This window comes from Lampetra fluviatilis, unplaced genomic scaffold (genome assembly GCF_964198595.1).
Source record: "Lampetra fluviatilis unplaced genomic scaffold, kcLamFluv1.1 SCAFFOLD_253, whole genome shotgun sequence".
In the NCBI taxonomy this organism is placed as follows: domain Eukaryota; kingdom Metazoa; phylum Chordata; class Hyperoartia; order Petromyzontiformes; family Petromyzontidae; genus Lampetra; species Lampetra fluviatilis.
Window position 1 is genome coordinate 32,501 of NW_027621807.1, and position 11,305 is coordinate 43,805.

General features: G+C 60.1%; 1 pseudogene across 1 annotated transcript in view; it reads left to right on the forward strand.

Moving 5' to 3' along the window:
* LOC144955722 (uncharacterized) overlaps window positions 1-8,894 on the forward strand; it is a 26,878-nt pseudogene extending 17,984 nt beyond the window's left edge. The window contains exon 5 of the transcript XR_013641791.1: window positions 8,783-8,894. The product of XR_013641791.1 is annotated as an uncharacterized LOC144955722 (transcript). The remainder of the gene's footprint in view (window positions 1-8,782) is intronic.
* The last annotated feature ends 2,411 nt before the right edge of the window (window positions 8,895-11,305 follow it).

Below are 11,305 nucleotides of genomic sequence, written 5' to 3' on the forward strand. Positions count from 1 at the left end.
CACACACAGACACACACACAGACACACACAGACACACACAGACACACACACAGACACACACAGACACACACAGACACACACAGACACACACAGACACACAGACACACAGACACAGACACACACACAGACACACACACAGACACACACACAGACACACACACACAGACACACACAGACACACACAGACACACACACAGACACACACAGACACACACAGACAAACACAGACACACACACAGAGACACACACAGACACACACAGACACACACAGACACACACACACAGACACAGACACACACAGACACACACACAGACACACACAGACACACACAGACACACACACAGACACACACACAGACACACACACACACACAGACACAGACACACACACACAGACACACACAGACACATACAGACACACACACAGACACACACACAGACACACACACACACAGACCCACACACAGACACACACAGACACACACACACACAGACACACACACATAGACAGACACACACAGACACACAGACACACACACAGACACACACACAGACACACAGACTCACACACACCCACCCACTCGCTCACCCTTCCATTCACTTACCCACCCACCCACTCAACCACCACCCATCCACTCAATCGACCACTCACTCATTCACTCACCCACCCACTCATTCACCCACCCACCCAATCGCTCCCTCTACCATTCACCCACCCACCCACTCATTCACCCACTCACCCACTCATTCACCCACCCACACAGACACCCACTCATTCACCCACCCACTCGCTCACTCTACCATTCACCCACCCACCCACTCATTCACTCACCCACCCACTCATTCACCCACCCACACAGACACCCACTCATTCACCCACCCACTCGCTCACTCTACCATTCACCCACCCACCCACTCATTCACCCACTTACCCACTCATTCCCCACCCACTCATTCAACCACCCACCCACTCATTCCCCACCCACTCATTCAACCACCCACCCACTAGCTCACCCTCCCATTCACTTACACATTCACTCAACCACCACCCATCCACTCATTCACCCACCCACTCGCTCACTCTACCATTCACCCACCCACTCATTCACCCACCCACTCACTCACCCACCCACTCACTCATTCACCCACCCACTCATTCACCCACCCACTCGCTCACCCTACCATTCACTTACCCCCCACCCACCCACTCATCCACCCACCCATTCACCCACCCACTCATTCACCCACCCACCCACTCATTCACCCACCCACCCACTCATTCACCCACCCACTCAACCACCACCCACCCATTCATCCACCCACCCACTCATTCACCCACCCACCCACTCACCCACCCACCCACTCAACCACCACCCATCCACTCAATCGCCCACTCACTCATTCACCCACCCACTCATTCACCCACCCACTCGCTCACCCTACCATTCACTTACCCACCCACCCACTCATCCACCCACCCATTCATCCACCCACCCACTCATTCACCCACCCACCCACCCACTCACCCACCCACCCACTCAACCACCACCCACCCATTCATCCACCCACCCACTCATTCACCCACCCACCTACTCACCCACCCACCCACTCAACCACCACCCATCCACTCAATCGCCCACTCACTCATTCACCCACCCACTCATTCACCCACCCACCCACCCACCCACCCACTCAACCACCACCCACCCATTCATCCACCCACCCACTCATTCACCCACCCACCCACTCAACCACCACCCACCCATTCATCCACCCACCCACTCATTCACCCACTCAACCACCACCCACCCATTCACCCACCCACCCACCCACTCGCTCACCCTACCATTCACTTACTCATCCACCCACCCACTCATCCACCCACCCACTCATCCACCCACCCACTCATCCACCCACCCACTCAACCACCACCCATCCACTCAATCGCCCACTCACTCATTCACCCACCCACCCACTCGCTCACTCTACCATTCACCCACCCACCCATTCACCCACCCACCCACCCACTCATTCACCCACCCACCCACTCACCCACCCACCCACCCACTCACCCACTCACCCACCCACCCACTCAACCACCCACCCACTCACCCACTCACCCACCCACCCACCCACTCACTCACCCACCCACTCACCCACCCACCCACCTACTCATTCACCCACCCACTCACCCACCCACCCACTCACTCACTCACCCACCCACCCACCCACCCACCCACCCACTCACCCACCCACCCACCCACCCACTCACCCACCCACCCACTCACCCACCCACTCACCCACCCACCCACCCACTCACTCACCCACCCACCCACCCACCCACCCACTCACCCACCCACCCACCTACTCATTCACCCACCCACTCACCCACCCACTCACTTACCCACCCACTCATTCACCCACCCACCCACCCACTCACTTACCCACCCACTCATTCACCCACCCACTCACCCACCCACTCACTTACCCACCCACTCATTCACCCACCCACTCCATCGCCCACTCATTCCCGTGAGCGGGAATCGAACCTGAGGCCCCTGCCGGGTTCATAGCGCGGCAACGTAGCGTCAACCGCTGCACCACCGCTCCCCATACAACCACAACAGCCGCCATTGTCGGTGACGTCACCACGGGGCCTGTGCCAGGCTAGGTGCACGTTGAGGCCACGTGAAGCGAGGTCACGGGGCAGACTCGGCAGGTGCCGTGAGGCTGATTGACTTACACACAGTGACACACACACACAGTGATACACACACAGTGACACACACAGTGACACACACACACACAGTGACACACACAGTGACACACACACAGTGACACACACACAGTGACACACACACAGTGACACATACACACAGTGACACACACACAGTGACACACACATTGACACACACACACACAGTGACACACACAGTGACACACACACAGTGACACACACACACAGTGACACACACACAGTGACACACACAGTGACACACACACAGTGACACACACACAGTGACACACACACAGTGACACACACATTGACACACACACACACAGTGACACACACAGTGACACACACACAGTGACACACACACACAGTGACACACACACAGTGACACACACACAGTGACACACACACACAGTGACACACACAGTGACACACACACAGAGACACACACAGTGACACACACACAGTGACACACACAGTGACACACACACAGTGACACACACAGTGACACACACACACAGTGACACACACAGTGACCAACACAGTGACACACACAGTGACACACAGTGACACACACAGTGACACACACAGTGACACACACAGAGTGACACACACACAGTGACACACACACACAGTGACACACAGTGACACACACAGTGACACACACACAGAGACACACACACACAGTGACACACACAGTGACACACACACACACACAGTGACACACACAGTGACACACACACAGTGACACACACACACACAGTGACACACAGTGACACACACAGTGACACACAGTGACACACACAGTGACACACAGTGACGCACACATTGACACACACAGAGACACACACACACAGTGACACACACACACAGTGACACACACAGTGACACACACACAGTGACACACACAGTGACACACACACAGAGTGACACACACAGTGACACACAGTGACACACAGTGACACACACAGTGACACACACACACAGTGACACACACAGAGTGACACACACAGTGACACACAGTGACACACACAGTGACACACACACAGAGACACACACACACAGTGACACACACAGTGACACACACAGTGACACACACACACAGTGACACACACACAGTGACACACACACAGTGACACACAGTGACACACACAGTGACACACACACAGAGACACACACACACAGTGACACACACAGTGACACACACACACACAGTGACACACAGTGACACACACAGTGACACACACACAGAGACACACACACACAGTGACACACACAGTGACACACACACACACAGTGACACACAGTGACACACACAGTGACACACACACACAGTGACACACACAGTGACACACACACAGTGACACACACAGTGACACACACACACAGTGACACACACATTGACACACACAGTGACACACACACAGAGACACACACACACAGTGACACACACAGTGACACACACACAGTGACACACACACACACAGTGACACACACATTGACACACACAGTGACACACACACAGAGACACACACACACAGTGACACACACAGTGACACACACACAGTGACACACACACACACAGTGACACACACATTGACACACACACAGAGACACACGCACACAGTGACACACACAGTGACACACACACACAGTGACACACACAGTGACATACACACACACAGTGACACACACACAGTGACACACACACACACAGTGACACACAGTGACACACACAGTGACACACACAGAGACACACACACACAGTGACACACACAGTGACATACACACACACACAGTGACACACACACAGTGACACACACATTGACACACACATTGACACACACAGTGACACACACACAGAGACACACACACACAGTGACACACACAGTGACACACACACAGTGACACACACACACAGTGACACACACACACAGTGACACACACAGTGACACACACACAGTGACACACACAGTGACACACACAGTGACACACACACACACAGTGACACACACATTGACACACAGTGACACACACACACAGTGACACACACACACAGTGACACACACAGTGACACACACACACAGTGACACACACACAGAGACACACTGACACACAGTGACACACACACAGAGACACACACACACAGTGACACACACACAGACACACTGACACACACACAGTGACACACACACACAGTGACACACACACACAGTGACACACACACAGAGACACACTGACACACAGTGACACACACACAGAGACACACACACACAGTGACACACACACAGAGACACACACACAGAGACACACACACACAGAGACACACTGACACACAGTGACACACACACAGAGACACACTGACACACATTGACACACACACAGAGACACACACAGTGACACACACACAGAGACACACACACACAGTGACACACACACAGAGACACACACACACAGACACACTGACACACAGTGACACACACACAGTGACTTACACACAGTGACACACACACAGTGACACACACAGTGACACACACACAGAGACACACACACACAGTGACACACACACAGAGACACACACAGTGACACACACACAGAGACACACACACACAGTGACACACACACAGAGACACACACAGTGACACACACACAGAGACACACACACACAGTGACACACACACAGTGACACACACAGTGACACACACACAGAGACACACACACACAGTGACACACACACAGAGACACACACAGTGACACACACACAGAGACACACACACACAGTGACACACACACAGAGACACACACAGTGACACACACACAGAGACACACTGACACAAACAGTGACTTACACACAGTGACACACACACAGTGACACACACACAGTGACACACACACAGAGACACACACAGTGACACACTGACACGCAGAGACACACACAGTGGCACACACACAGTGACACACACAGTGACACACACAGTGGCACACACACAGTGACACACACACAGTGACACACTGACACACAGAGACACACACACAGTGGCACACACACAGTGACACACAGAGACACACACACAGTGGCACACACAGTGACACACACACAGAGACACACTGACACACAGTGACACACATAGTGACACACACAGAGACACACACAGTGACACACAGGTGTCCAAGTTAATCTCTCTTGTGTCTCCCTCCCCGTGTCTCCCTCCCCCCGTCTCTCTCCCCGCGTCTCCCTCCCCGCGTCTCTCTCCCCGCGTCTCTCTCCCCGCGTCTCTCTCCCCGCGTCTCTCTCCCCTCGTCTCCCTCCCCGTGTCTCTCTCCCCGCGTCTCTCTCCCCGCGTCTCTCTCCCCGCGTCTCTCTCCCCTCGTCTCCCTCCCCGTGTCTCTCTCCCCGCGTCTCTCTCCTCGCGTCTCTCTCCCCGCGTCTCCCTCCCCTCGTCTCTCTCCCCTCGTCTCTCTCTCCGCGTCTCTCTCCCCGCGTCTCTCTCCCCGCGTCTCTCTCCCCGCGTCTCCCTCCCCGCGTCTCCCTCCCCGCGTCTCCCTCCCCTCGTCTCTCTCCCCGTGTCTCTCTCCCCGTGTCTCTCTCCCCGTGTCTCTCTCCCCGTGTCTCCCTCCCCGGGTCTCCCTCCCCTCGTCTCCCTCCCCGCGTCTCTCTCCCCGCGTCTCTCTCCCCTCGTCTCCCTCCCCGCGTCTCTCTCCCCGCGTCTCCCTCCCCGCGTCTCCCTCCCCGCGTCTCCCTCCCCGCGTCTCTCTCCCCTCGTCTCCCTCCCCGCGTCTCCCTCCCCGCGTCTCCCTCCCCGCGTCTCCCTCCCCGCGTCTCCCTCCCCGCGTCTCTCTCCCCTCGTCTCCCTCCCCGCGTCTCTCTCCCCGCGTCTCCCTCCCCGCGTCTCCCTCCCCGCGTCTCTCTCCCCGCGTCTCTCTCCCCTCGTCTCCCTCCCCGCGTCTCTCTCCCCGCGTCTCCCTCCCCGCGTCTCTCTCCCCTCGTCTCCCTCCCCGCGTCTCTCTCCCCGCGTCTCTCTCCCCGCGTCTCTCTCCCCTCGTCTCCCTCCCCTCGTCTCCCTCCCCCCGTCTCCCTCCCCGCGTCTCCCTCCCCGCGTCTCCCTCCCCGCGTCTCCCTCCCCGCGTCTCCCTCCCCGCGTCTCTCTCCCCGCGTCTCTCTCCCCGCGTCTCCCTCCCCGCGTCTCCCTCCCCGCGTCTCCCTCCCCGCGTCTCCCTCCCCGCGTCTCCCTCCCCGCGTCTCCCTCCCCGCGTCTCTCTCCCCGCGTCTCCCTCCCCGCGTCTCCCTCCCCCCGTCTCTCTCCCCGCGTCTCTCTCCCCTCGTCTCTCTCCCCGTGTCTCTCTCCCCGTGTCTCTCTCCCCGTGTCTCCCTCCCCCCGTCTCTCTCCCCGCGTCTCCCTCCCCGCGTCTCTCTCCCCTCGTCTCTCTCCCCGTGTCTCTCTCCCCGTGTCTCTCTCCCCGTGTCTCTCTCCCCGTGTCTCCCTCCCCGCGTCTCTCTCCCCTCGTCTCTCTCCCCTCGTCTCTCTCCCCGTGTCTCTCTCCCCGTGTCTCTCTCCCCGTGTCTCTCTCCCCGTGTCTCCCTCCCCGCGTCTCTCTCCCCTCGTCTCTCTCCCCTCGTCTCTCTCCCCGTGTCTCTCTCCCCGTGTCTCTCTCCCCGTGTCTCTCTCCCCGTGTCTCCCTCCCCCCGTCTCTCTCCCCGCGTCTCCCTCCCCGCGTCTCTCTCCCCTCGTCTCTCTCCCCGTGTCTCTCTCCCCGTGTCTCCCTCCCCGCGTCTCTCTCCCCTCGTCTCTCTCCCCGTGTCTCTCTCCCCGTGTCTCTCTCCCCGTGTCTCTCTCCCCGCGTCTCCCTCCCCGCGTCTCTCTCCCCTCGTCTCTCTCCCCGTGTCTCTCTCCCCGTGTCTCTCTCCCCGTGTCTCCCTCCCCGTGTCTCTCTCCCCGTGTCTCTCTCCCCGCGTCTCTCTCCCCGTGTCTCTCTCCCCGCGTCTCTCTCCCCTCGTCTCCCTCCCCGTGTCTCTCTCCCCGTGTCTCTCTCCCCGCGTCTCTCTCCCCTCGTCTCCCTCCCCGTGTCTCTCTCCCCGTGTCTCTCTCCCCGTGTCTCTCTCCCCCCGTCTCTCTCCCCCTGTGTCTCCCTCCCCCCGTGTCTCTCTCCCCGTGTCTCCCCTCCCGCGTCTCTCTCCCCGTGTCTCTCCCCCCGTGTCTCCCTCCCCCCGTGTCTCTCTCCCCGTGTCTCCCCTCCCGCGTCTCCCTCCCCGTGTCTCTCCCCCCGTGTCTCCCTCCCCCCGTGTCTCTCTCCCCGTGTCTCCCTCCCCGCGTCTCCCTCCCCCCGTCTCTCTCCCCGTGTCTCCCTCCCCGTGTCTCCCCTCCCCGCGTCTCTCTCCCCGTGTCTCTCTCCCCGCGTCTCCCTCCCCGTGTCTCTCTCTCCCCGTGTCTCTCTCCCCGTGTCTCTCTCCCCGTGTCTCCCTCCCCGTGTCTCCTTCCCCGTGTCTCCCTCCCCGTGTCTCTCTCCCCGTGTCTCCCTCCCCGTGTCTCTCTCCCCGTGTCTCTCTCCCCGTGTCTCCCTCCCCGTGTCTCTCTCCCCGTGTCTCCCCCCCCCCGTGTCTCCCTCCCCGTGTCTCCCTCCCCGTGTCTCTCTCCCCGTGTCTCCCTCCCCGTTTCTCTCTCCCCGTGTCTCTCTCTCCCCGTGTCTCTCTCTCCGCGTCTCCCTCCCGGTGTCTCTCTCTCCCCGTGTCTCTCTCTCCGCGTCTCCCTCCCCGTGTCTCTCTCTCCCCGTGTCTCTCTCCCCGTGTCTCTCTCCCCGTGTCTCCCTCCCCGTGTCTCCCTCCCCGTGTCTCCCCCCCCCCCGTGTCTCTCTCCCCGTGTCTCCCTCCCCGTGTCTCTCTCCCCGTGTCTCCCTCCCCGTGTCCCCCCCCCCGTGTCTCCCTCCCCGTGTCTCCCTCCCCGTGTCTCTCTCCCCGTGTCTCCCTCCCCGTGTCTCTCTCCCCGTGTCTCTCTCCCCGTGTCTCCCTCCCCGTTTCTCTCTCCCCGTGTCTCTCTCCCCGTGTCTCTCCAGGTCTGCTCACCCCTACGATGTCCCCGAAGTCATCTCCGTTCCCATTGAGCAGGGGAACCTGGCCTACCTCGCCTGGATCGGAGACAGTGTGCCTGAATAGTCGCTCACCTACTCACCCACCCACCCACTCACTCACCCGCTCACCCGCTCACCCACTCACTCACCCACCCACTCACTCACTCACCCACCCACTCACTCACTCACTCACCCACTCACCCACCTACTCACCGACCTACCTACTCCCCAACCCTCCCACTCACCCACCGACCCACCCACTCACCCACCCACTCACCCACCCACCCACCCACCCACCCACCCACCCACTCACCCACCCACCCCCTCACCCACCCACCCACTCACTCACCCACTCACTCACCCACCCACTCACCCACCCACCCATCCACCCACTCACCCACCCAAAAACCCACCCACCCACTCACCCACCCAGCCACTCACCCACCCACTCACCCACCCACTCACCCACCCACCCACTCACCCACTCACTCACCCACTCACTCACTCACCCACTCAGCCACCCTCCCACCGACTCACTCACTCACCCACCCACTCACCGACCCACCCACCCACTCACCCACCCACTCACTCACCAACCCACCCACCCACTCACCAACCCACCCACCCACCACCCACCCACCCATTCACCCACCCACTCACCCACCCTCTCACCCACCCACTCGCTCACCCACCCACCCATTCACCCACCCACCCTCTCACCCACCCACCCACCCACCCTCTCACCCACCCACTCGCTCACCCGCTCACCCACTCACTCACCCGCTCACCCACCCACTCACTCACCCGCTCACCCACTCACTCACCTACCTACTCTCCCACCCACTCACTCACCCGCTCACCCACTCACTCACTCACCCACTCACTCTGCGTGTGCTGTGATCACGATGCCGAGGCTCACTCGCGGATGGGCTCGCCCCGCTTGTATTTCGAGAAACCATTAAATACATTTTGAATGTACGTGCGTACAGTTGTGGGTGGGTGGGTGAGTGAGTGGGTGGGTGGGTGGGTGAGTGGGTGAGTGGATGGGTGAGTGAGTGGGTGGGTGAGTGAGTGGGTGGGTGGGTGGGTGAGTGGGTGGGTGAGTGGGTGGGTGGGTGGGTGAGTGGGTGGGTGGGTGGGTGAGTGGGTGGGTGGGTGGGTGGGTGGGTGAGTGGGTGGGTGGGTGAGTGAGTGGGTGGGTGGGTGGGTGAGTGGGTGAGTGGTTGGGTGAGTGGGTGGGTGGGTGGTTGGGTGAGTGGGTGGGTGGTTGGGTGAGTGGGTGGGTGGTTGGGTGAGTGGGTGGGTGGTTGGGTGAGTGGGTGAGTGGGTGGGTGAGTGAGTGGGTAGGTGGGTGGGTGAGTGGGTAGGTGAATGGGTGGGTGGGTGAGTGGGTGGATGGGTGGGTGGGTGGGTGAGTGAGTGGGTGGGTAGGTGGGTGAGTGGGTGGGTGAGTGGATGGGTGGGTGAGTGGGTGGATGGGTGGGTTGGTGAGTGGGTGAGTGGGTGGGTGAGTGGGTGGATGGGTGGGTGGGTGGGTGAGTAGGTGGGTGAGTAGGTGGGTGAGTAGGTGGGTGAGTGGGTGGGTGGGTGAGTGAGTGGGTGGATGGGCGGGTGGGCGAGTGGGTGGGTGGGCGGGCAGGTGAGTGAGTGGATTGGTGAGTGGATGGGTGGGTGATTGAGTGGATGGGTGGGTGGGTGGGTGAGTGAGTGGGTGGGTGGGCTAGTGGGTGGGCGGATGGGCGGGTGAGTGGGCGGATGGGTGGGTGAGTGGGTGGGTGAGTGGGTGGGCGAGTGGGTGGGTGGGTGGGCGAGTGGGTGGGCGGGTGGGTGAGTGGGTGGGTGGATGGGCGGGTGAGTGGGTGAATGGGCGGGTGAGTGGGTGAGTGAACGGGTGAATGAGTGAGTGGGTGGGAAGTGAATGAGTGACTGGGTGAACGAGTGGGTGGGTAAGTGAGTGGTTGGGTGAATGAGTGAATGGTAGAGTGAGCGAGTGGGTAGTTGGATGAGTGATGTGGTACAGGAGGACGTGGAGCTGAGTGGACTTGCCGATGACCGGTACCAGCGGTGTCAAGATCGGCCTCAGTGGAGGAGGCTCGTGAAGGACGCTGCTGGGCAGCTGGAGGCAGTCGCCCTCCAACAACAACGGAGGGCGGAGGAGCGACGCTCACAACAACGAGCGGAGCGCCGGGTGGCTAAAGCGCAGCGAGTTGGCACAGTAGGGGGCACAGGTGGTGCATCAGCCAGTCATCTCGGTCATCTCGGTCAGTCGACCCGTGGCACCTGCTGGGTCTGCCCCGTGACCTCCTCCTCATGCACCTAGCCTGGCACAGCAGTACAACCCATGGCACCTGCTGGGTCTGCCCCGTGACCTCCTCCTCATGCACCTAGCCTGGCACAGCAGTACAACCCATGGCACCTGCTGGGTCTGCCCCGTGACCTCCTGCTGCCAGCGGGCGTTCGACACTTCACGTGGTAGCCTCAAGGTGCACGTGGCCTGGCACAAGCGTC